Here is a 23,554-nt window from a genome sequence, read left to right on the forward strand (position 1 = left end):
GTCATGGTGCGGGAGAACGAGGGAGAGGAGCTACGGAGGAAGAGGCGTGTCTGCGAGCTCGGTGGAGGAATGGGTGACCGACCCAGGGCAGCAGAACGGCGAGGGGAGGAAGCAGCGCAGCGGGCAGCTGTGTGGCGCGCGCTGGTGCCGGCGTCGAGCACCTGCCTGCCTGCCTGGCCAAGCCAAGCAGCTCGCTGGAGCGGTGGCTGGGCTGGGCCGGCTAGGTGGGCCTGCTAGGTGAGCGCGAGATAGTCCTCTACTCTCTCTACTTTTTGTTTTTCTTTTTATTTATTCCCGTTCTGTGTGTTGAAATAGTAAAAATACTATTCCATTTAGGAAAAACCTGAAATTATTCAGCGGCACATTTGAAAATATTCTCAACAACCTAAAAATACTTTCAGGATTATTTGGGCGTTTTCAAATATTTATAGGATTTAAATTGCCCAAATGCAAATAGGAATGATTTAATCCAATGACCTTATGTGTCCTGGAAAAATGTGAACCCATTTTGTCTGAGGTTCTAACCCCAAAACAAAAAGGGTGGACTTTTTAGAAAGGCATTTCAGGTTCATTGAAAAAGATTTTAGTAAACCCTAGTTGTTTCCAGGGGGTGTTGGGGGTTCTGTCATCCCCATTTCAGTTTTCTGGAAAGTAGACATGATGCAACACTCTAATGCATGAACTATCTAGGGTGTGACAACTCACCCCCACTCAAAAGAATCTCGTCCCGAGATTTAGGATCCTTTGGGAAGAAGGTGGGGTACTCAAGTCGAAGACGATCCTCCCTTTCCCAAGTAGCTTCTTTCTCGGAATGATGTGACCATTGAACCTTGAGAAACTTGATGTTATGGCGTCGAGTGGTACGCTCGGCTTGATCAAGGATACGAACGGGATATTCCCGATATGTGAGATTATCTTAGAGATCAAGTGTTTCGTGGTCCACTCCACGGATAGGATCCGCGAAGCAACGCCTGAGTTGAGAAATGTGGAAGACATCGTGAACTCTGGAAAGATGCGGAGGTAGTTCCAATTGGTAGGCAACTTCTCCTCATTTGGCAAGAATGCGAAAGGGTCCAATGTAACGAGGAGCCAACTTGCCTTTGATACCAAAACCATGGGTTCCCTTTAAAGGAGTAACCCGAAGGTAAGCCTTCTCGCCGACTTCATAAGTCATGAGCTTAAGTTTGCGGTCACATTGGCTCTTTTGACGAGATTGGGCTGTTTTCAATTTGTCACGAATAATGCGAACCTGCTCTTCTGCTTCCTGAATCATATCCGGGCCAAAGAGTTGTCTTTCCCCGGTTTCTGACCAGTTAAGAGGCGTTCGACATTTTCGTCCATAGAGAACTTTGAAAGGAGCTTTTCCCAAGCTAGCTTGATAACTATTGTTATAAGCGAACTCCGTGAATGGAAGGCATTTCTCCCAATCCATTCCAAATGAGATGACAGAAGCTCGGAGCATATCCTCTAGAATTTGATTGACTCGCTCTACTTCACCACTGGAAGGCGGTGCTAAAGGAGAGACGAGTTCCCATAGCATTTTGGAAACTTTTCCAAAATCGAGAGGCAAAGAGACTCCCACGGTCTGAGTTAATTTCCAATGGGACACCATGAAAGGACACTATTCGGGAGATGTACAAGTCAGCTAGCTGGCTAGCGGTTATACTCTCACGAACAGGTAGGAAGTGGGCTACTTTGGAAAGACGATCGACAACGACGAAGATAGCATTATTCCCTTTCTTGGTCCTGGGAAACCCGGTAATGAAATGCATACTGATTTTATCCCATTTCCATTCAGGAATAGCCAAAGGTTGAAGGGTGCCAGCCGGCCGTTGATGATCTGCTTTAACACGACGACAGATGTCACAACTAGCAATGTATTGAGCAATTTCTCTCTTCATCCTAGTCCACCAAAACCTTTGGCATAGGTCTTGATACATTTTAGTACTACTGGGATGAATGGTCAGAGGGGATTCATGAGCTTCCTTAAGGATCAGTTGCCGTAGTTGTTGTTTCTTGGGAACCACTAGGCGGTTCTCAAAGAAGACAACACCTTGATCGTCCACCAAGAAACACATAGCAGCTCCGCTAGCAATGTTCTGCTTGATCCGAGATATTCCCTTGTCATACCGCTGGGCGGTTATGATCTGATCCATAAGGGCCGGTTTCACCACCAAGGTAGATAGGAATCCCTGAGGAACAATGTGAAGATTAACCTTCCGAAATTCGTCATGGAGAAGTGGTTGACCTTGTTGTAACATCAGGTTGTTACAATAGGATTTATGACTTAGTGCATAAGCCATAACATTGGCTTTTCCCGGGTGTAAGTTATCCCTAAGTCGTAATCCGAGATCAACTCGACCCAACGTCTTTGCCTGAGATTCAAATCCGGTTGGGGGAAGATATATTTCAAACTTTGGTGATCGGTGAAGATCTCGCAACAATTACCGAGAAGGTAATGTCGCCAAGTTTTAAGTGCATGGACTACAGCTGCAATCTCTAGATCATGTGTGGGATAGTTTTCCTCATGTGGGTGTAATTGCCGTGAAGCATAGGCAGTTACCTGACGATCTTGCATGAGTATGCAACCTAGTCCTTGTCGCGAGGCGTCCCAATAGATAATAAAGTCCTTGGAGAAATCTGGTGGCACCAGTACGGGAGAAGATGTCAGGCATCTTTTCAGTTCCTGAAAGCTAAACTCGCACTGTGGGGTCCACTCGAACTTTTTATCTTTCTTGAGGAGTTCAGTTAGAGGTTTAGCAACTTTGGAGAAATTCTCGATGAAGCGGCGACAATAGCTCGCTAAGCCAAGGAATCTCCGAACTTGCTTGACCGTTTCAGGTGGAGTCCAATCAAGGACGGCTTGAACTCGCTCGGGATTGACAGCAATACCCTTACCAGAGATTACATGGCCTAGATAGGTCACTTCTCGCAACCAAAATTCACACTTGGAGAATTTGGCATAAAGGCGATGCTCTCGAAGTTTCGTCAATACCAGCCTTAGATGTTCGGCATGTTCTTCCTCACTCTTGGAGTAGATGAGTATATCATCGAGGTATTCCATGACGAATTTATCCAAATACTCCATGAAGACCGAGTTCATTAACCGAGAGAAGGTGGCTGGGGCATTGGTTAAACCGAAGGACATAACGGTTTACTCGTGTTGGCCATAACGAGTAACAAAAGCCGTTTTAGGAATGTCCCCATTCTTGATTTTGATTTGATGGTAGCCCAACCTCAAATCCATCTTGGAAAAGACTGAGGATCCAGCGAGCTGATCATACAGATCGTTGATCCTGGGGAGCGGATACATGTTCTTGATAGTGACCAAGTTGACAGGTCGGTAATCTACAACCATCCGATCCGTTCCATCCTTCTTCTTGACGAAGAGGACGGGGCAAGCCCAAGGAGAAGAACTAGGACGGATGAAACCCTTTTTCAATGACTCATCGAGTTGTTTCTTAAGCTCGGCTAGTTCTAAGGGTGGCATCTTATAAGGTCTTCTAGAAATTGGAACGGTTCCTGGAACAAGGTCTATCACGAACTCGACATCCCTATCAGGTGGAACACCTGGCAGTTCTTCTGGAAAGACATCCGGGAAGTCTCGAACTACCGGAATATCTTCAAGGTCTGGAAGGGGGTTGGCATTTAGGGAGTAGAGCTGGCGCTTGGCCACTCGAGTTAAGACATTGACGGTCTTGGCCGATGGGTGAGTAAGTTGAACGGTTTTAGTGGCACAATCAATCTTAGCGTAATGAGCTGACATCCAGTCCATACCCAAGATGATGTTTATGTCCGAGGACTTGAGAGCTATTAAAGATGCAAGGAAGACAAGTCTATCAACAAGAATTTCATTCCCATGGCTTACTATAGAAGTTTGCCATCTAGAGCCAGGGGTTTGAATTTCCATGGAAGTGGGCATGTCACAGAATATCGTGTTATGCAATCGAGCATAGCTCTCAGATATGAATGAATGAGATGCTCCAGTATCGAAAAGAACAGATGCCAGATGGTAATTAACAAGGAGCATACCAAGGACGACGTTAGGATCATCATGAGCCTCCTCAGCTGAGACATAGTTGACATGGCCACGTGTAGTGGTGGCTGGCTTGGCGTAGAATGTCTTTCCCGCTGGCTTACCGCGGCCAATGGACTTTCCAGACTGGTTGGGGTTGTTATTCTGGGGACACTCTCGACTGTAGTTACCCAGCTCTCCACACTTGAAACATGTCACAACATTGGGGCGTGGAGCAACATTAGCAGCGGGGCCACCTAGGTCTTAGGCGGTGCAAACTGCTGGTTGGGGCGAGGCGCCTCAAAGGATGGCCTTGGAGTGAACCTAGGTAGCAGCGCTATGCTTGGAATCCACACCCGGCGCTTTTGAGATCCAGAGCCGGATGAAGAACCAAAATCACGGGAGTGCTTACGTGAAGCGTCATAGTCAGTCTGACCTGTCTTAGCACTGATGGCCTTATTGACCAGCTTCTGGAAGGAGGTGCACTCGTGTAGACGAAGATCACGGCGAAGCTCGGGGCTAAGTCCCTTGCGGAACCTTGCCTGCTTCTTAGCGTCGGTGGATACCTCTTCAGGAGCATAACGTGCTAGATTTCCAAACTCACGGATGTATGCATCCACAGTCAGTCTGCCTTGGGTGAAATTGCAGAACTCTTCCCTCTTGCGATCCATGAGACCTTCCGGGATGTGATGCTCACGGAAAGCCTCACTGAATTCTGCCCAAGTAGTGATTTGGCCGACCGGGAGCATAGCCTCAATGTTTTCCCACCAAAGGCTAGCAGGGCCTTCGAGGTGATAGGCAGCATAGGTAACCTTATCAGCTTCGGCTACGTTGGCAGAACGTAGCTTATGGGTGATGCTGCGAAGCCAATCATCCGCGTCGAGGGGCTCGACAAAATGATTAAACTTTGGTGGGTACAACTTGATAAAGTCATTGATTGACACCAAGTCGTTTCACTGGTGACATGCAGTGTTCTGCTCAATCTGCTCCAGCAAGCAGTTAGTCTCACGCTTGTTTCTTTCTGCCTCCAGCATCACTTCGGCTAGAGAAGGCGGGTGAGGCAGATTCTCATCCCTAGCTGCACTGGCTTCCCCCTGCTCCGGGGCAGCAGGGTTGCTACGGGTGTTGACCATCATAGGAAAATCAAGACAATGGTTTAGACAAGGATGGCACAATCTTGGCAAAGAAGTGCGGAATGTAATGGATAACATGGAATGCTGAGATGTTCATTGCATGACATGGTAATATAGAAACTGCCATATATATACCATCGGTCATACACACCGTACATAGTTTAGTACAAGCCTAGGCTAGAGTACAACTACGGTGAAAGACGTTACATCTCACCGGAGGCATTCCAAGCTCCTATACATTATTTTTCTACACCTCCGGAACGTGATACACACCAAGTCATATCCCACGGGTCACGCAAGACTGTGGAGAATTCAACTATTATAGTGCTAGTGAAACTACTACTAGCTCAGACAGCTCCGTAGTAATCCTCATAAAAGTCACCACCAAAGCCTGGAAGCGGAACATGATCATTTGGGAATAGACGGTCCTGTGGAGCTTGAGGGCCATAGGGACTCGGATGTGGCCTTGGTCCCACAAACGGTGGCAGCCGGGGACCACGAGGAGGGGTGATGCCTCCTACATCACGCCAGTCCATGCAATCTGGCAACCCAGACCGCACGGGGTATAGGTCCCTCATGTCCATGTATCCGGCCTGCACGACAGGTGCAAACCGTGTCAAAGTGGCCCAATGGTCAGAACGAGAGTTGAAAAGCTCCAATCGCAAGGCACGATTTTCGCGGTCCTTGTCCTCGAGCATCTCGGTAGTGGTGCGGAGTAGTCACTCCTCATGTGTAGAGTCATAGTATAAAGCCTGATAGTACCCCTATGCTCCAGGGAGTGAGGCTGGCATGTATCGAAAATCGGTGTTCTAGAGCAAGACAGTTCTGGCTCGAATGATAGTCATCATTGAGTAAGCTGCGTCTTGCACGGACATCTCGAAAGTGACCCCAAGTTCATAAGAGCAGTGGAGGGCTTCAGTGGCTTCGGGATAATAGGGATATATCTTGACGGTACAAAGGTACTGGCTCTGATTGAAGTCTCGGAACTGCTCCTCGACGGTATACTCAGGATACCATCGATAGCCTGTCTTGACCATCACTCGAACCAACATGGCTGTGTGACTGGGTACATCGAGGCACTGAGTCAGACGAACCATTTTGTTCTGGAAACGGGTGGCCATCTGAAAGCACAGAATAATGCAAAGGCATTAGAATTTTCTAGGAGAAATCGGACAGCATAACGGCTGTAAATGCTCAGAAAAAGATTTGAGACATTCACAACAGTTTGCAAAACCACTCAACAACATCATAACAAGGTTCTGGTTCAACTGACAACATACTAAAACTTGTAGAAACTATACTCAGGCTTGTAACAACAATCCTATAAGCTACTACAGATTAGTAACACGTGAACCTGATAGAGAGAAGAAAGCCTAGTCCTTAACCCACGTAGAATGAGAAGATAATGACTCAGATCAGAGGGCATAAGGTAAAGGAGTAAAAGAGCCTTACGTTCCCTCCCACAATCAATTCCCCTACATATAACTAAAGCATTTCTAGACTCAACATCAACCAGTTTGGCTCAACGAAACTACAGGCAGTCCGGCTCTGATGCCAACACTGTCAGGACCCCGATTCCAAGTCACATCGATCTAGCCGGTAACACCTCATATCACTTTGCGGCCTCACGCACGTTATTCCCACGGGTGTCGCCTTACCATGGCCCAGGACCGTTTGCGCCTTTTGGCTCACGTATATAATAGTGTCGCTAGCATCCATATGACAGAGAACCCAGGCCGACATGGCTAGTCGTGAACCCAAAGAGGCACTAACCTATGGGGACAGGCATACATGAATCACATCGAGCATGTCGGTCATCAGCGTGTGAATCCGGGCTGTAGCACTGGGCTAACAGGACTCCGGGAACCCAGGCTGTAGCAGGCTAGGCAGGACTCCGGATGTCACCGCGTGACATTTCCCCGAAGGGACAGACACATGAACGAATTGAAACACATGCCGGCTAGTCAAGTGTCCTGAGCAGTAGTGCTAGGCTAGCAGGACTCCGGTGAACCGGGCTGTAGCGGACTACTATGGCTCATGGAAGCACTAGACTACATTTCCCCATAAGAGAGGCTGCCAAGGATAAACAACTAGATTGTCGGATCCCAAACATACCAAGCATTTCAATCAGACACACAATATGCTCGATATGTGTAAATACAACATGGCATCACAACAAAACTCTACAACTCAAAGTACTTTATTTAAAGGCTCCAGAGAGCCATACATAACATGTTCATACAGGTAGGGGTCACATGACCCGACACTCAAGTCATACGAGCATACAAGCACATGCGGAAGCAAATAAGTCTGAGTACAGACACTAGAAAAAAAGAAGGCTTGACGAAGCCTGTCTATCTACATAGGGACCTCCATGGCCAGAATCACCACCTGGGTGGCAAGTTACTCATAGATGTCGAGGTCTACATAAAACCCATGGGAGGGGGCGGTGTTGTCATCTGAAAACAGTAATTAAAGCAACATGAGTACAAAGGTACTCAGCAAGACTTACAACAGATCCTACTATACATGCTTGTTCTCAAGAAGGTGGTGGAGTTATTGCAGTAAGGCAGCTTTGACTCTTGGCTAAGCTATCCTACGAGTCACCACTTGCAAAATAGTTTCCGCACACGAGTCCACTAATCACCAACACAATACTCCACCGTGGATCCTCCCTCATCATCCTACGAGAGGGCCATCCTCGGTACTCACACTTATCTTGAGTGTTTTAGTAGTAACCATTAACTTGTCTATGAACTGTATAGGCAACCTAGTAGTCCTTTACCGCGGACGCAGCTATTCGAATAGATGATGTTAACCCTGCAGGGGTGTACTGTAACACCCCGGATGTAACTTACCCAATCTGTACTCCAACTCTTGCCGTTTCCGTCTTTAAGTTATTTTATTTTCTCGGGTTCGGGTCTTTGTCTCCGTGTGTTGTTATCATTGGCATGCATCTCATATCATGTATTCATGTGCATTGCATTTGCATACGTGTTCATCTCATGCATTCGAGCATTTTCCCCGTTGTCCGTTTTGCATTCCGGCGCTCCGTTCTCCTCCGGTGGTCATTTCTAGCTTTCTTTCGTGTGTGGGGATTAAACATTTCCGTATTGGACCGAGACTTGCCAAGCGGCCTTTGTTTACTACCGGTAGACCGCCTGTCAAGTTTCATACCATTTGGACTTTGTTTGATGCTCCAACGGTTAACCGAGGGACCGAAAAGGCCTCGTGTGTGTTGCAGCCCAACACCCCTCCATTTTGGCCCAAAACCCACCTAAACCCTTTCCATCATCTAGAGCGTTCGATCATGATCGCATGGCCGAAAACCGCACCTCATTTGGACACTCCTAGCTCCCTCTATGCCTATATATAGACCCCTTCCCCGAAATTCGGATCTCCTCTCCCCCTAACCCTAAAAAATTCAGCTCCTCCGTCATCGGACACGTCTGGCCGCGACCGGACGCGTCCACCCGCCGCGCCCAGCCAGCCACAGCGTGCCACGTGGCACCTCGGCGCCCGCCGCCGCCGCGGCCCGCGGAAGCCCGCGGCCGGCCCTCCTCCACCGCCTCCCGGGCCGCGCCTCCACCGCGCCCCGCGCCGCTCCTCTCCTCCGCGCACCGCCCGAGTCCGCCAGCGCCGCCCCGCCACTCGACGCCTGCCGCCGCGCTGCCTCGCCCGTCGGCCGGCTCGCCGGCCACCGCACGCCGGCCGCCGCCGACCCCGCCGACCTCATCACCGGCGCCTCCCCAGCCGGCCCCTCCTCCTCTCAAGGCCCCTCTCCGGCAAGCCCCTGCTCCGGCGAGCTCGAGCGAACTCCGGCTGATGAACCTCGAACCGCGTGCCCGGATCTGGATCTAGATCCCGACGGTTGACTTTTTGCTCGAAACCCTAGCTCATATGCTCCTGTTCATCGCATCGTAACTTTGCAACCGTAACTCCATTTTTGGCATATAGCATATCAAAATGTCCGTCTCAGAGAGTACATCATTTCATTCCATTGAATCATTTTCATTTGAGTTCATCTTGATGCCCGAAATGCTGTTAGAAGAGTGCTACTTGAGATAATTGTCAGATCTGCTACTCCACTTAGATATTTGTCATTTTTGCCATGATTATTGTGTCCATGATGTGCCCATGAGCTCTACATATGTTTTGTTAAGGGTTTTGCCATCTTTCCACAGGTGCAACCCATGTATTTTTGTGATGTGTGTGCTGACTAGCACAAGCTTGCAAAGTGAGGCACTTGGTAATGCTGATTTCAGGGACTTAGCATTTCCACAAAGTCCTTGACTTGTTTATTTTATATGGCCATATGTTCATGTTGTTTCCTAGTGATCCGTGCCTCTTTTGAGGATGATCAGTAAGGATGTTTTGTTAATCTTGTAGTGCTATATCCATCAATGTCTTTGGTTGCAATTATGGAGCACCCTAGCTTGAGTCAATCGAGCTCTACATTTGCTATTTCGTGAATCTGGGCAGATTGTCTACTTGTTAGCGATTTGCTGAGGATGTTGTAGTTGATCCGTGCATGCTATGCTATTGTTCTTGCCATGTGTAGCTTGCATTTTGTGTATTCTTGATGGGTGTATGCTTAGATTGTCATGACTTGCTCCGTAGTGAGTGCATCGAGCTCGTAAACATGCCTACTTGATATCTGTTTTCAGCATGCTCCAGTTTTCACTAAGTCTGAGAACTGATTATGTTTTTTCCATGTTCACATGCTTGCAATTGTATTTTCTGATCCCTTTTGGCTCAAGGTCACTAAGGGAATTTTTTTAAGCTCTTTGAGTAGCTCCATGCCATGCTTTACTTTGCCATGTTTAGGTCCTGTAGCATGTAGTTTTTTTGCTCCGAAGAGTGCTACCTGATCTGAAATTCCAGACAAGTGTTAATTTCACCAAGTCTGAAATCTGTTTGCCATATGCATTTTTGCCATGCTTGTTTGAACCTGTTAATTGATGATTTGGCCGTAGCTCAGTGCTAGACTTTTGTTAAGCATCTTGAATATATTCCTGCCATGTATTTTGTTGCCATGTTTGGGTGCTGTAGCATGTTCATCTTGTTGCATTTAGATGGCTACTTGCTGTAAATCGCAAACCAGTGTCATATTTGATTTGCTTGCCATTTCCAAACCGTAACACCGATTCCGGCGTTCTTTATATCATTTTCAAGCGATTTCATCTCATCTTTCCAGTGGAACACTTGGATTCCCAAGTTGAGGCCAGGTTCATGCATTCCTTGTCACATCTTGCATATGCATCGCACATCGCATCCCGCATAGCATATCATCTTTGCATCATATTGTTTGAGCTTTGCACGTGGTTGATTGTGTTCCGTTTGCTTGTTTGTCTTGTTTGGGTAGAGCCGGGAGACGAGTTCGCTAACGAGGAGCCCGTTGAGTTTGCTTTCGAGGATCCAGTCAACTCTGACAACTGTGCAGGCAAGATGATCATACCCTCGAAATCACTACTATCTTTGCTTTGCTAGATGCTCGCTCTTTTGCTATGCCAATGCTACGATGCCTACCACTTGCTTTCAAGCCTCCCAAATAGCCATGTCAAACCTCTAACCCACCATGTCCTAGCAAACCGTTGATTGGCTACGTTACCGCTTTGCTCAGCCCCTCTTATAGCGTTGCTAGTTGCTGGTGAAGATTGGAGGCCGTTCCGTGTTGGAACATTTATTTACTTGTTGGGATACCATTATATTTCCATGTTATCTTAGTGCATCTATATACTTGGTAAAGGGTGGAAGGCTCGGCCTCTCGCCTAGTGTTTTGTTCCACTCTTGCCGCCCTAGTTTCCTTCATATCGGTGTTATGTTCCCAGATTTTGCGTTCCTTACGCGGTTGGGTTATAATGCGAACCCCTTGATAGTTTGCCTTGATTAAAGCTTTTCCAGCAATGCCCAACCTTGGTTTTACCATTTGCCACCTAGCCTCTTTTTCCCTTGGGTTTCCGGAGCCCGAGGGTCATCTTATTTTAGCCCCCCCTGGGCCAGTGCTCCTCTGAGTGTTGGTCCAAACTAGTGTCCTGTGCAGCGCCCCCTCGGGGAAACTCGAGGTTTGGTTTTAGTTGTATGGAGAGCTCATCTGAGTGTGCCCTGAGAACGAGATATGTGCAGCTCCTATCGGGATTTGTCGGCACATTCAGGCGGTGTTGCTGGTCTTGTTTTAACCTGTCAAAGTGTCTTGAAGAACCGAGGTACTGAGCCTGATCGGAACGTCTCGGGAGGAGGTCTATTCCTTCGTTGACCGTGAGAGCTTGTCATGGGATAAGTTGGGACTCCCCTGCAGGGTTCTGATCTTTCGAAAGCCGTGCCCGCGGTTATGGGCAGATGGGAATTTCTTAATGTCTGGTTGTAGATAACTTGAACCTTAACTTAATGGCCTCTTCTCGGCGGAGTCCGGGAAGTGGACACGGTGTTGGAGTAATGTTTGCGCAGGTAGCTCTCTAGTTTCCCGCTCACGCTTTGCCTCCTCTTGTCGCTCTCTTTTGCAAACAGGATAGCCACCATATTTGCTAGACGCTTGCTGCAGCTCCACATATATTTTTACCTTGCCTTACCTATAAGCTTAAATAGTCTTGATCGTGAGGGTGCAAGATTGTTGAGTCCCTGTGGCTCACAGATTACTATTACACCAGATGCAGGGCCTGATGATTGCGCTCCAGGTGACGCGCTAGAGCTCCAGTGGGAGTTCGACGAGGACTCTCAACGATACTATGTTTCCTTTCCTGATGATCAGTAGTGGAGCCCAGTTGGGGGTGATCGGGACCGTGTCGCATGTTGGGTTATCTTTTATTTTGACGCCGTAGTCGAGCCATGAGTGTTTGGATGATGTAATGTTATTTATGTACTTGATTGACGTGGCGAATGTAAGCCAACTATGTTATCTCCCATTTTATTATCTATATATTACATGGGATGTTGTGAAGATTGTCTAACTTGCGACATATGCCTTCAATGCGATTATGTCTCTAAGTCATGCCTCGACACGTGGGAGCTATAGTCGCATCGAGGGTGTTACAAGTTGGTAATCAGAGCCTTCCCTGACCTTAGGAGCCCCAGTGCTTGATCGTTTTTAGCAGCCGAGTTGTGTCTAGAAAAATGTTTTGAGTCATTTAGGAATTATATATCGGAGAGTTTAGGCATTCTTTTTACTTCCCAGTCTCCTCATCGCTCTGGTAAGGCATCCTGACGTAGAGTTTTGACTCCTCTCTTCTCAAATTTCATTAAAAAAATTTTATGATCACGCGGGTATCTTGGAATCGTTCCGATGGTTTTATGACGAGAACATTTTCTTGGTGCCTCCTGTCAGGGGTTTCGTGGAAGTGTCCCGGGGAGTTGAGCTCTGAGGTGTTGTCGTCATAATTTTATCGTTGCAGTTCTGGAATACCTGAGTTTAGTACGCCGACATCGAAAATCTCTTTTATGCAGTTCGTTGGTGAGATAACCTCGACGCCACCCAGTACTGGGGCGGGAGTTCGGGAGTATCGCCATAACTTGTATAACGGATGCTTTTCGAAGGTTGAGGTAGATGGTTTCCGAAGTTTTTCTCGGTTATGTGTTGAAGGATGGATACAGCTGGATGTAGGATTTGCTAGAATTGGGTGAGATATTATGCTTCCCCTGTATCCCCAACACCTTATTGCATAACCGGAAAGGTTCGGGAGTTTCATAGGTGGGAATTCTAGTAGCTCTAGTTCTTCTTCCACGGATAGTTGGTTTGAGATTGGGATTTCTTACCGATTATTCGTTCTTGATCCGTACCTTGTTGATTTATTTCTCTACCTAAATTCTAAGTGGCTTCTCAATTTATGGATATGTGACCATTTCAAGAGGAATGCGTTCGTTCATTTTGTTCGGATGTGAAGACTATATGTTGCAATTTTCATTCCATTGGATTCAGCTTCATTTTATCTGTCTATGTGCTAACGGTGGTCAACCTCTTCAGGATGGCTCCTCCAACGCGCACGACTCCGAATCCTGATCCGCCACCACCTCCACCTCCTCCGGAGGCATGGCAAGTTGTGATGGCGGCAACCAATGCAAACACACAGTTGATCATGCAAATTCTCCAAGAGCGCAATCAAGGCAACCAAGGGAACCAAGGCAACAATGAGAATCACTCTGCTACACTCAACCACTTCCTTGCTAACGGGCCAAAGACTTTCAGCAATTGTGTTGAGGCAACCGATGCTGACGATTGGCTTGTGGATCTGTGCAAGCATTTCGAGTGCAGTAATGTCAGGCCTGAGGACTTTGTCAGGTTCGCTTCCTTCCAACTCAAAGATCAAGCTGCAGAATGGTTCCAGCAGTACAAGGATTCCCGAGGTGGACGTGTTATCACTTGGGATGAATTCCGTCAAGATTTCAGAGCTCATCATATCCCTGAGAGCATGGTTGAAAGCAAGCGTGAGGAATTCCGCAACCTGAAGCAAGGCTCTTTGTCTGTCTATGACTACAACAAGGTGTTTCAGAAGCTTGCCCGCTTTGCTAAGCAGGACATCCCTGATGAGAAGAGCACGATATACCAGTTCAGGGGTGGTCTCAGAGAAGAAATTCAGCTAGCTCTTGTTCTCTTTGAGCCCTTGAGGTACGATGAGTTCTACAACATGGCATTGAAGCAAGAGGCTGCTCAATTGAGGTGTGATGCTTCCAAGAAGCGAGTCAGAGATGTTACTCCTTCTTCCTCTACTCAAGTGGCCAAGCAGCAGAAGTATTGGCTTCCTCCTCCTTCGTTCAGTCAGCCGTATCAGCAGAAGAGCAAAGGTGGCAGTGGATCTTCCCACCCACCCAACCCTGGCTTTCAGAAAAAGACTTCGTCTCAACCTCCAAGATCGAGTGCTCCGTACCACCGTCTGCTTTCAGAGGTCACGTGCAACAAGTGCCAACAGAAGGGTCGCTATGCCAACAAGTGTCTCAATCAGAGGCGTCTTCCTCCTCCTCCTCCTGTCAGATCGGCAAGTACAGCTGTGGTCAAGCATAACCCCAAGCACGCCAAGGTCAACTTGATGAATGCAGCTCAGGCAGAGGACTCGTCAGATGTCATCATGGGTAACCTTCCAGTTAACGATATTCCTACAAAAGTTCTTTTTGACACTGGTGCATCGCATTGTTTCATTTCCAAACCTTTTGCATCGAAGTATGAGCGCGACTATCAGTATCTGCAAAATTCTTTGCAAATCATGTCACCGGGCAAGCAAATGACAGCTAATTTATGCGTCCCGGATATTACTATCATGTTGGGCGACTACAAATTTCTAGCTTCTCCTATTGTTCTGGGTGATTCGGATATTGATCTTATTCTCGGAATGGATTGGCTTTCTAAGCACAAGGCACATCTTGACTGTGCATCCAGGCAGATTCAATTGACTCATTCGTCTGAGGATGTAATTGTCTTTGCCGCTCGTGATGATACTATCCATCTGTTTTCTCTCAATGAGAAGGGTGAACTGGATGCTATCTCGCAAATTCCAGTCGTTTGCGAATATCAAGACGTTTTTCCAGAAGATCTTCCAGGAATGCCTCCGCACCGGCCAGTTGAATTCATTATTGATCTTGAGCCCGGCACGGAACCAGTGTGCAAGCATCCTTACAAGCTCGGACCAGAAGAGTTGAAGGAGCTGATGAAGCAACTCGATATTTAAGAGAGAATGGGTCTCATCTGGCCTAGTTCTTCTCCGTGGGGTTGTGGTGTTCTTTTTGTGAAGAAGAAGGATGGAACGGACCGACTTTGTGTTGATTACCGTCCATTGAACAAGAAGACCATCAAGAACAAATACCCACTTCCCAACATCAATGAGCTGTTCGAACAACTCAAAGGTGCCCAAGTATTCTCCAAGCTTGATCTCCGTATGGGTTATCATCAGATTTGTATCCGTGAGCAAGATATTCCCAAGACGGCTTTCAGGACAAGCTATGGTTCATATGAATACACTATCATGTCTTTTGGCCTCGTCAATGCTCCTCCGACATTCTCTCGCATGATGAACTTCATCTTCAACGCCTACACCAATGACTTCGTTTTGGTCTATCTCGACGACATTCTGGTTTTCCCGAAGAACAAGGAAGATCATGCCAAGCACTTGCGTTTGGTTCTTGATAAGCTCAGGGAACACCAGTTCTATGCCAAGTTCTCCAAGTGTGAATTTTGGCTCGATGAGGTTCTTTATCTTGGTCATATCATCTCTGCCAAGGGCATTGCGGTGAATCCTGAGAAGGTGTCTGCAATTGTTAATTGGGAACCTCCTCAGAACGTGAAGCAACTCCGTAGCTTCCTCGGTCTCGCAAGCTACTGTCGAAGATTCGTTGAAAAGTTTTCTAAGATCACGAAGCCTCTCTCTAACCTTCTCCAGAAGCATGTCATGTACGTTTGGTCTCCGGAGTGTGACATTGCTTTCAACACTTTGAAAGAGAAATTGATCACTGCTCCAGTTCTGACTCCGCCTGATGAATCCAAGCCATACGAGGTCTTTTGTGATGCCTCTCTCCAAGGTCTTGGCGTAGTATTGATGCAAGAGAAGAAAGTTGTTGCTTATACCTCTCGCCAATTGAAGCCCAATGAGAAGAACTACCCCACTCATGATCTCAACCTCAGCCTAATCTCAACCTCAGGCAAACTCGATGGGTCGAAATGATTCAAGAGTATAATCCGAGTATCGAGTATACTCCAGGCAAGGCCAATGTGATTGCTGAAGCTTTGAGCAGGAAGGCTTATTGCAACAGTCTGATTCTCAAGCCTTATCAACCCAAGCTTTGTGAAGCTTTCCGCAAACTTAATCTGCAAGTTGTTCCTCAAGGTTTCCACTCCAACCTTCAAGTCTCTCCTACCTTGGAAGACCAGATTCGCCAAGCCCAGCTTCTTGATGCTATGGTGAAAAAGGTGAAGATTGGGATTGCCAAGAGTCAACCCAAGTACAAGTGCTACCGCCTTGACGACAAGGACACTCTCTTCTTCGAGGATAGTATTGTTGTGCCCAAAGGTGACCTTCGTAAAGTGATCATGAACGAGGCTCACAATTCTCTCCTCTCCATCCACCCTGGGAGCACGAAGATGTATCAGGACCTCAAGCAGGCTTATTGGTGGACTCGAATGAAGCGAGAGATTGCTCAATTCGTGAATGAATGTGATGTCTGTAGTAGAGTGAAGGCAGAACACCAAAGGCCAGCTGGTCTCCTCCAACCTCTTGCCATTCCAGAATGGAAGTTTGACCACATTGAGATGGACTTCGTGACTGGGTTTCCAAAGTCCAAGCGTGGCCATGATGCTATATTCGTTGTCATCGACAAACTCACCAAAGTGGCTCATTTTCTGCCTATCAAAGAGTCGATAACTGCAGCTCAATTGGCAGAACTCTATACCTCTCGAATTGTCTCTCTGCATGGTATTCCACATGTGATCTCTTCAGACCGTGGCAGCATCTTTACCTCCAAGTTTTGGGATTCTTTTCAGAAGGCCATGGGCACCAACATCCGCTTCAGCACAGCTTTCCATCCTCAAACTAGCGGTCAAGTCAAGCGTGTCAATCAGATTCTTGAAGATATGCTCAGGGCTTGTGTGATCTCCTTCGGCATGAAGTGGGAGGATTGTCTTCCATATGCTGAATTCTCCTACAACAATAGTTTTCAAGCAAGTTCGGGCAAGGCCCCATTTGAAATTCTGTATGGCAGGAAGTGCCGTACCCCTCTCAATTGGTTTGAAACCGGTGAACATCAGCTTCTCGGAAATGACTTAATCACAGAGGCAGAGGAAATGTGCAAAGTCATTCGAGATAACCTCAAAGCAGCCCAATCCCGCCAGAAGAGCTACTATGACAGTAAGCACCGTGATTTGGCTTTCGAGATCGGAGATCATGTTTACCTCCGCGTCTCTCCTCTAAAAGGTACTCGTCGCTTCGGTATCAAAGGGAAGCTTGCCCCCAGATACGTGGGACCTTTCAAGATTGTCAGCAAGAAAGGCGATCTCGCCTATCAACTTGAGCTTCCTTCAAACTTTGCAAATGTTCATGATGTGTTCCATGTCTCTCAGCTTCGAAAGTGCTTCAAGAGTCCTGACCGCACTGTAAACTTCGAGGACATTGAGCTCCAAGAAGATCTCTCTTATCGTGAGCACCCCGTTGCTATTCTTGAAGATACTGAACGCAAGACTTGCAACAAGTCAATCAAATTCTTCAAAGTCAAGTGGTCACACCATTCCGACCATGAAGCTACCTGGGAACGCGAGGATCTCCTCCGTTCTGAGTACCCGGCGTTCTTTCAGTCCTAGATCTCGGGACGAGATCCTTTCGTAGTGGTGGAGTGTTGTAACACCCCGGATGTAACTTACCCAATTTGTACTCCAACTCTTGCCGTTTCCGGCATTAAATTATTTTATTTTCTCGGGTTCGGGTCTTTGTCTCCGTGTGGTGTTATCGTTGTCATGCATCTCATATCATGTCTTCATGTGCATTGCATTTGCATACGTGTTCATCTCATGCATTCGAGCATTTTCCCCGTTGTCCGTTTTGCATTCCGGCGCTCCGTTCTCCTCCGATGGTCATTTCTAGCTTTCTTTCGTGTGTGGGGATTAAACATTTGCGGATTGGACCGAGACTTGCCAAGCGGCCTTGGTTTACTACCGGTAGACCGCTTGTCAAGTTTCGTACCATTTGGACTTCGTTTGATGCTCCAACGGTTAACCGAGGGACCGAAAAGGCCTCGTGTGTGTTGCAGCCCAACATCCCTCCATTTTGGCCCAAAACCCACCTAAACCCTTTCCATCATTTAGAGCGTTCGATCATGATCGCGTGGCCGAAAACCGCACGTCATTTGGACACTCCTAGCTCCCTCTATGCCTATATATAGACCCCTTCCCCGAAATCCGGATCTCCTCTCCCCCCTAACCCTAAAAAATTCAGCTCCGCCGTCATCCGAGACGTCCGGCCGCGACCGGACGTGTCCACCCGCCGCGCCCAGCGAGCCACAGCGTGCCACGTGGCACCCCGGCGCCCGCCGCCGCCGCGGCCCGCGGAAGCCCGCCGCCGGCCCTCCTCCACCGCCTCCCGGGCCGTGCCTCCACCGCGCCCCGCGCCGCTCCTCTCCTCCGCGCGCCGCCCGCGTCCGCCGGCGCTGCCCCGCCACTCGACGCCGGCCACCGTGCCGCCTCGCCCGTCGGCCGCTTCGCCGACCCCGCCGACCTCGTCGCCGGCGCCTCCCCGGCCGGCCCCTCCTCCTCTCAAGTCCCCTCTCCGGCAAGCCCCTGCTCCGGCGAGCTCGAGCGAACTCCGGCCGACGAACCTCGAACAACATGCCCCGGATCTGGATCTGGATCCCGATGGTTGACTTTTTGCCCGAAACCCAAGCTCATATGCTCCTGTTCATCGCATCGTAACTTTGCATCCGTAACTCCGTTTTTGGCATATAGCATATCAAAATGTTTGTCTCAGAGCGTACATCATTTCATTCCATTGCATCATTTTCATTTGAGTTCATATTGATGCCCGAAATGTTGTTAGAAGAGTGCTACTTGAGATAATTGTCAGATCTGCTACTCCATTTAGATATTTGTCATTTTTGCCATGATTATTGTGTGCATGATATGCCCATGAGCTCTACATATGTTTTGTTAAGGGTTTTGTCATCTTTCCAGAGGTGCAACCCATGTATTTCTATGATGTGTGTGGTGACTAGCACAAGCTTGCAAAGTGAGGCACTTGGTAATGCTGATTTCAAGGACTTGGCATTTCCACAAAGTCCTTGACCTGTTTATTTTATATGGCCATATGTTCATGTTGTTTCCTAGTGATCCGTGCCTATTTTGAGGATGATCAGTAAGGATGTTTTATTAATCTTGTAGTGCTCTATCCATCCATGTATTTGGTTGCAATTATGGAGCACCCTAGCTTGAGTCAATCGAGCTCTACTTTTGCTACTTCATGAATCTGGGCAGATTGTCTACTTGTTAGCGATTTTGCCGAGGATGTTGTAGTTGATCCGTGCATGCTATGCTATTGTTCTTGCCATTTCTAGCTTGCATTTTGTGTATTATTGATGTGTGTATTCTTATATTGTCATGACTTGCTCCGTAGTGAGTGCATCGAGCTCGTAAACATGCCTACTTGATATCTGTTTTCAGCATGCTCCAGTTTTCACTAAGTCTGAGAACTGATTATGTTTTTTCCATGTTCACATGCTTGCAATTGTATTTTCTGACCCCTTTTGGCTCAAGGTAACTAAGGGACTTTTTTTAAGCTCTTTGAGTAGCTCCATGCCATGCTTTACTTTGCCATGTTCAGGTCCTGTAGCATGTAGTTTTTTTGCTCCGAAGAGTGCTACCTGATCTGAAATTCCAGACAAGTGTTAATTTCACTAAGTCTGAAATCTGTTTGTCATATGCATTTTTGCCATGCTTGTTTGAACCTGTTAATGGATGAATTGGCCGTAGCTCAGTGCTAGACTTTTGTTAAGCATCTTGTAGGCATCCCTGCCATGTATTTTGTTGTCATGTTTGGGTGCTGTAGCATGTTCAACTCTTTGCGTTTAGATGGCTACTTGCTGTAAATCGCAGACCGGTATCATTTTTGAATCGCTTGCCATTTCCAAACCGTAACTCCGATTCCGGCATTCTTTATATCGTTTTCAAGCGGTTTCATGTCATCTTTCCAGTGGAACACTTGTATTTCCAAGTTGAGGCCAGGTTCATGCATTTCCTGTCATATCTTGCATTTTGCATCCCGCATCGCATCCCGCATAGCATGTCATCATCGCATCGTCTTGTTTGGTTCTTGCACGGGGTTGATTGTGTCCTTGTTGCTTGTTTGTCTTGTTTGGGTAGAGCCGGGAGACGAGTTCGCTAACGAGGAGCCCGTTGAGTTTGCTTTCGAGGATCCAGTCAACTCTAACAAATTTCACCAAGTCTGAAATCTGTTTGCCATATGCATTTTTTCCATGCTTGTTTGAACCTGTTAATTGATGATTTGGCTGTAGCTTAGTGCTAGAATTTTTTTAAGCATCTTGAATACATCCCTGCCATGTATTTTGTTGCCATGTTTGGGTGCTGTAGCATGTTCATCTTGTTGCATTTAGATGGCTACTTGCTGTAAATCGCAGACCGGTGTCATATTTGATTTGCTGGCCATTTCCAAACCGTAACTCTGATTCCGGCGTTCTTTATATTGTTTTAAAGCGATTTCATCTCATCTTTCCAGTGGCACACTTGGATTCCCAAGTTGAGGCCAGGTTCATGCATTCCTTGTCACATCTTGCATATGCATCCCACATCGCATCCCGCATAGCATATCATCTTTGCATCATATTGTTTGAGCTTTGCACGTGGTTGATTGTGTTCCGTTTGCTTGTTTGTCTTGTTTGGGTAGAGCCGGGAGATGAGTTCGCTAACAAGGAGCCCGTTGAGTTTGCTTTCGAGGATCCAGTTAACTCTGACAACTGTGCAGGCAAGATGATCATACCCTCGAAATCACTACTATCTTTGCTTTGCTAGATGCTCGCTCTTTTGCTATGCCAATGCTATGATGCCTACCACTTGCTTTCAAGCCTCCCAAATAGCCATGTCAAACCTCTAACCCACCATGTCCTAGCAAACCGTTGATTGGCTATGTTACCGCTTTGCTCAGCCCCTCTTATAGCGTTGCTAGTTGCTGGTGAAGATTGGAGGTCGTTCCGCATTGGAACATTTATTTACTTGTTGGGATACCATTATATTTCTATGTTATCTTAGTGCATCTATATACTTGGTAAAGGGTGGAAGGCTCGGCCTCTCGCCTAGTGTTTTGTTCCACTCTTGCCGCCCTAGTTTCCATCATATCGGTGTTATGTTCCCGGATTTTGCGTTCCTTACACGGTTGGGTTATAATGGGAACCCCTTGATAGTTTGCCTTGATTAAAGCTTTTCCAGCAATGCCCAACCTTGGTTTTACCATTTGCCACCTAGCCTCTTTTTCCCTTGGGTTTCCGGAGCCCGAGGGTCATCTTATTTTAGCCCCCCCTGGGCCAGTGCTCCTCTGAGTGTTGGTCCAAACTAGAGTCCTGTGCAGCGCCCCCTCGGGGAAACTCGAGGTTTGGTTTTAGTTGTATGGAGAGCTCATCTGAGTGTGCCCTGAGAACGAGATATGTGCAGCTCCTATCGGGATTTGTCGGCACATTCGGGCGGTGTTGCTGGTCTTGTTTTAACCTGTCGAAGTGTCTTGAAGAACCGAGGTACCGAGCCTGATCGGAATGTCTCGGGAGGAGGTCTATTCCTTCGTTGACCGTGAGAGCTTGCCATGGGCTAAGTTGGGACTCCCCTGCAGGGTTTTGAACTTTCGAAATCCGTGCTCGCGGTTATGGGCAGATGGGAATTTGTTAATGTCTGGTTCTAGATAACTTGAACCTTAACTAAAATGAATCAACCGTGTGAGTTACCATGATGCCCTCTTCTCGGCGGAGTCCGGGAAGTGGACACGGTGTTGGAGTAATGTTTGCGCAGGTAGCTCTCTAGTTTCATGCTCGCGCTTTGCCTCCTCTTCTCGCTCTCTTTTGCGAACAGGATAGCCACCATATTTGCTAGACGCTTGCTGCAGCTCCACATATATTTTTACCTTGCCTTACCTATAAGCTTAAATAGTCTTGATCGCGAGGGTGCGAGATTGCTGAGTCCCTGTGGCTCATAGATTACTATTAAACCAGATGCAGGGCCTGATGATTCCGCTCCAGGTGACGCGCTCGAGCTCAAGTGGGAGTTCGACGAGGACTCTCAACGATACTATGTTTCCTTTCCTGATGATCAGTAGTGGAGCCCAGTTGGGGGTGATCAGGACCGTGTCGCATGTTGGGTTATCTTTTATTTTGACGCTGTAGTCGGGCCATGAGTGTTTGGATGATGTAATGTTATTTATGTACTTGATTGACGTGGCGAGTGTAAGCCAACTATGTTATCTCCCCTTTTATTATCTATATATTACATGGGATGTTGTGAAGATTGTCTAACTTGCGACATATGCCTTCAATGCGATTATGTCTCTAAGTCGTGCCTCGACACGTGGGAGCTATAGTCGCATCGAGGGTGTTACATGTACTTCTTCACACACGTTCTCACCACTTACCATCGTTTACACGACATGTACTCGGCAACCTTCAAGCGGAAGCCCAACGAGGGTGTCGGCCACAGCCTACCTAAACACTCAAGTCTCTAGTCCAGGTTTATCGCCTATCCAGGTTCCATCCGCAGGGAGTCCGGCCGAGGTTTCCACATACATCCCCGAACGATGTGTACAGGGTCCCGAGACGCCAAACGGGCGCCCGGCATACCCGGCCACGGTGTATCTGCCGCATCATAGCCCACCCCTAGGGTCAGCGCTACGCACGGCCGCCAACACATAACCTGTAAACACCAGGAACTAGTTGCAACTCCTGGACAGAGTACTAGGGTGGTTAAGAAGCCGAGAGGGTCAATTAAGGATCCCAATGCGTGGTAGTAACTAATTTTTGAATCACACATACATATCTCAGTTCTTAAGGACGGCCTCAATGAAACAACCCACCATGTACTCCTACATGGCCTCTCATCGATACCTTTACCAAATCATGTTCAACACATCCCTCACATTACCGACGTAATCATTTCACTCTGGCCCATCACCTAGATGAACCAGACCTGACACAACTCTAAGCATAGCAGGCATAGCAAGGTAGGAAACACATACATGGCTCAATCAACTCCTACACATGCTAGTGGGTTTCATCTAGTTACTGTGGGAATGACAGGTCATGCAGAGGATAAGGGTTCAACTACCGCAGCACACAGCAGTTTGAAACATTGTTGTCTTAATGTAGTAAACGAGAGCAGGAGCGAGAACATGGGATTGTATCGATATGATCAATGGGGTTGCTTGCCTGATGGAGTAGTAGTAGGATTCTGCCGTTCAGTTGGATACTCGAGAATATCCTCGGAGGCAGAACCTACCACGAAAGATATCACAGAGCACAATCATTGCATGGCAATATGCAACTATATGATGCATGCTATGACATGGCAATATGAGGTGTCCTGCCTAATGCATTATGAAGCAAGCTGGTTTGAGTTTATTTGAATCAAGGATTCAAATGGAAGCTTATGTTCTTAAGCCATATAAGTGCATTAGCTTGTTTCACCTAAACAGAAATGTTAAAGTGGTTTTTCATGCATGAAACCATTACAGATGGAAAGATCGAGTTTTTCTGATCAAATTTCATATATAAATCTTTGCATTTGGAGTTACAGATTAAAAGTTATGAATTTTTGAAGTTTGTAGTATTTTCTGGAATTTCCTGTATGAGAATAATTCCAGTAATTGAATTATTGCGTCAGGGTGACGTCAGTGGTCAACGGAGCCGGTCCAGGTCAAACCTGACTAGTGGGACCCGCGTGTCAGTAGTTATTTAATTA

This window comes from Triticum urartu, chromosome 3A (genome assembly GCF_056163025.1).
Source record: "Triticum urartu cultivar PI428250 chromosome 3A, HENAU_Tu73, whole genome shotgun sequence".
In the NCBI taxonomy this organism is placed as follows: Eukaryota; Viridiplantae; Streptophyta; class Magnoliopsida; order Poales; family Poaceae; genus Triticum; species Triticum urartu.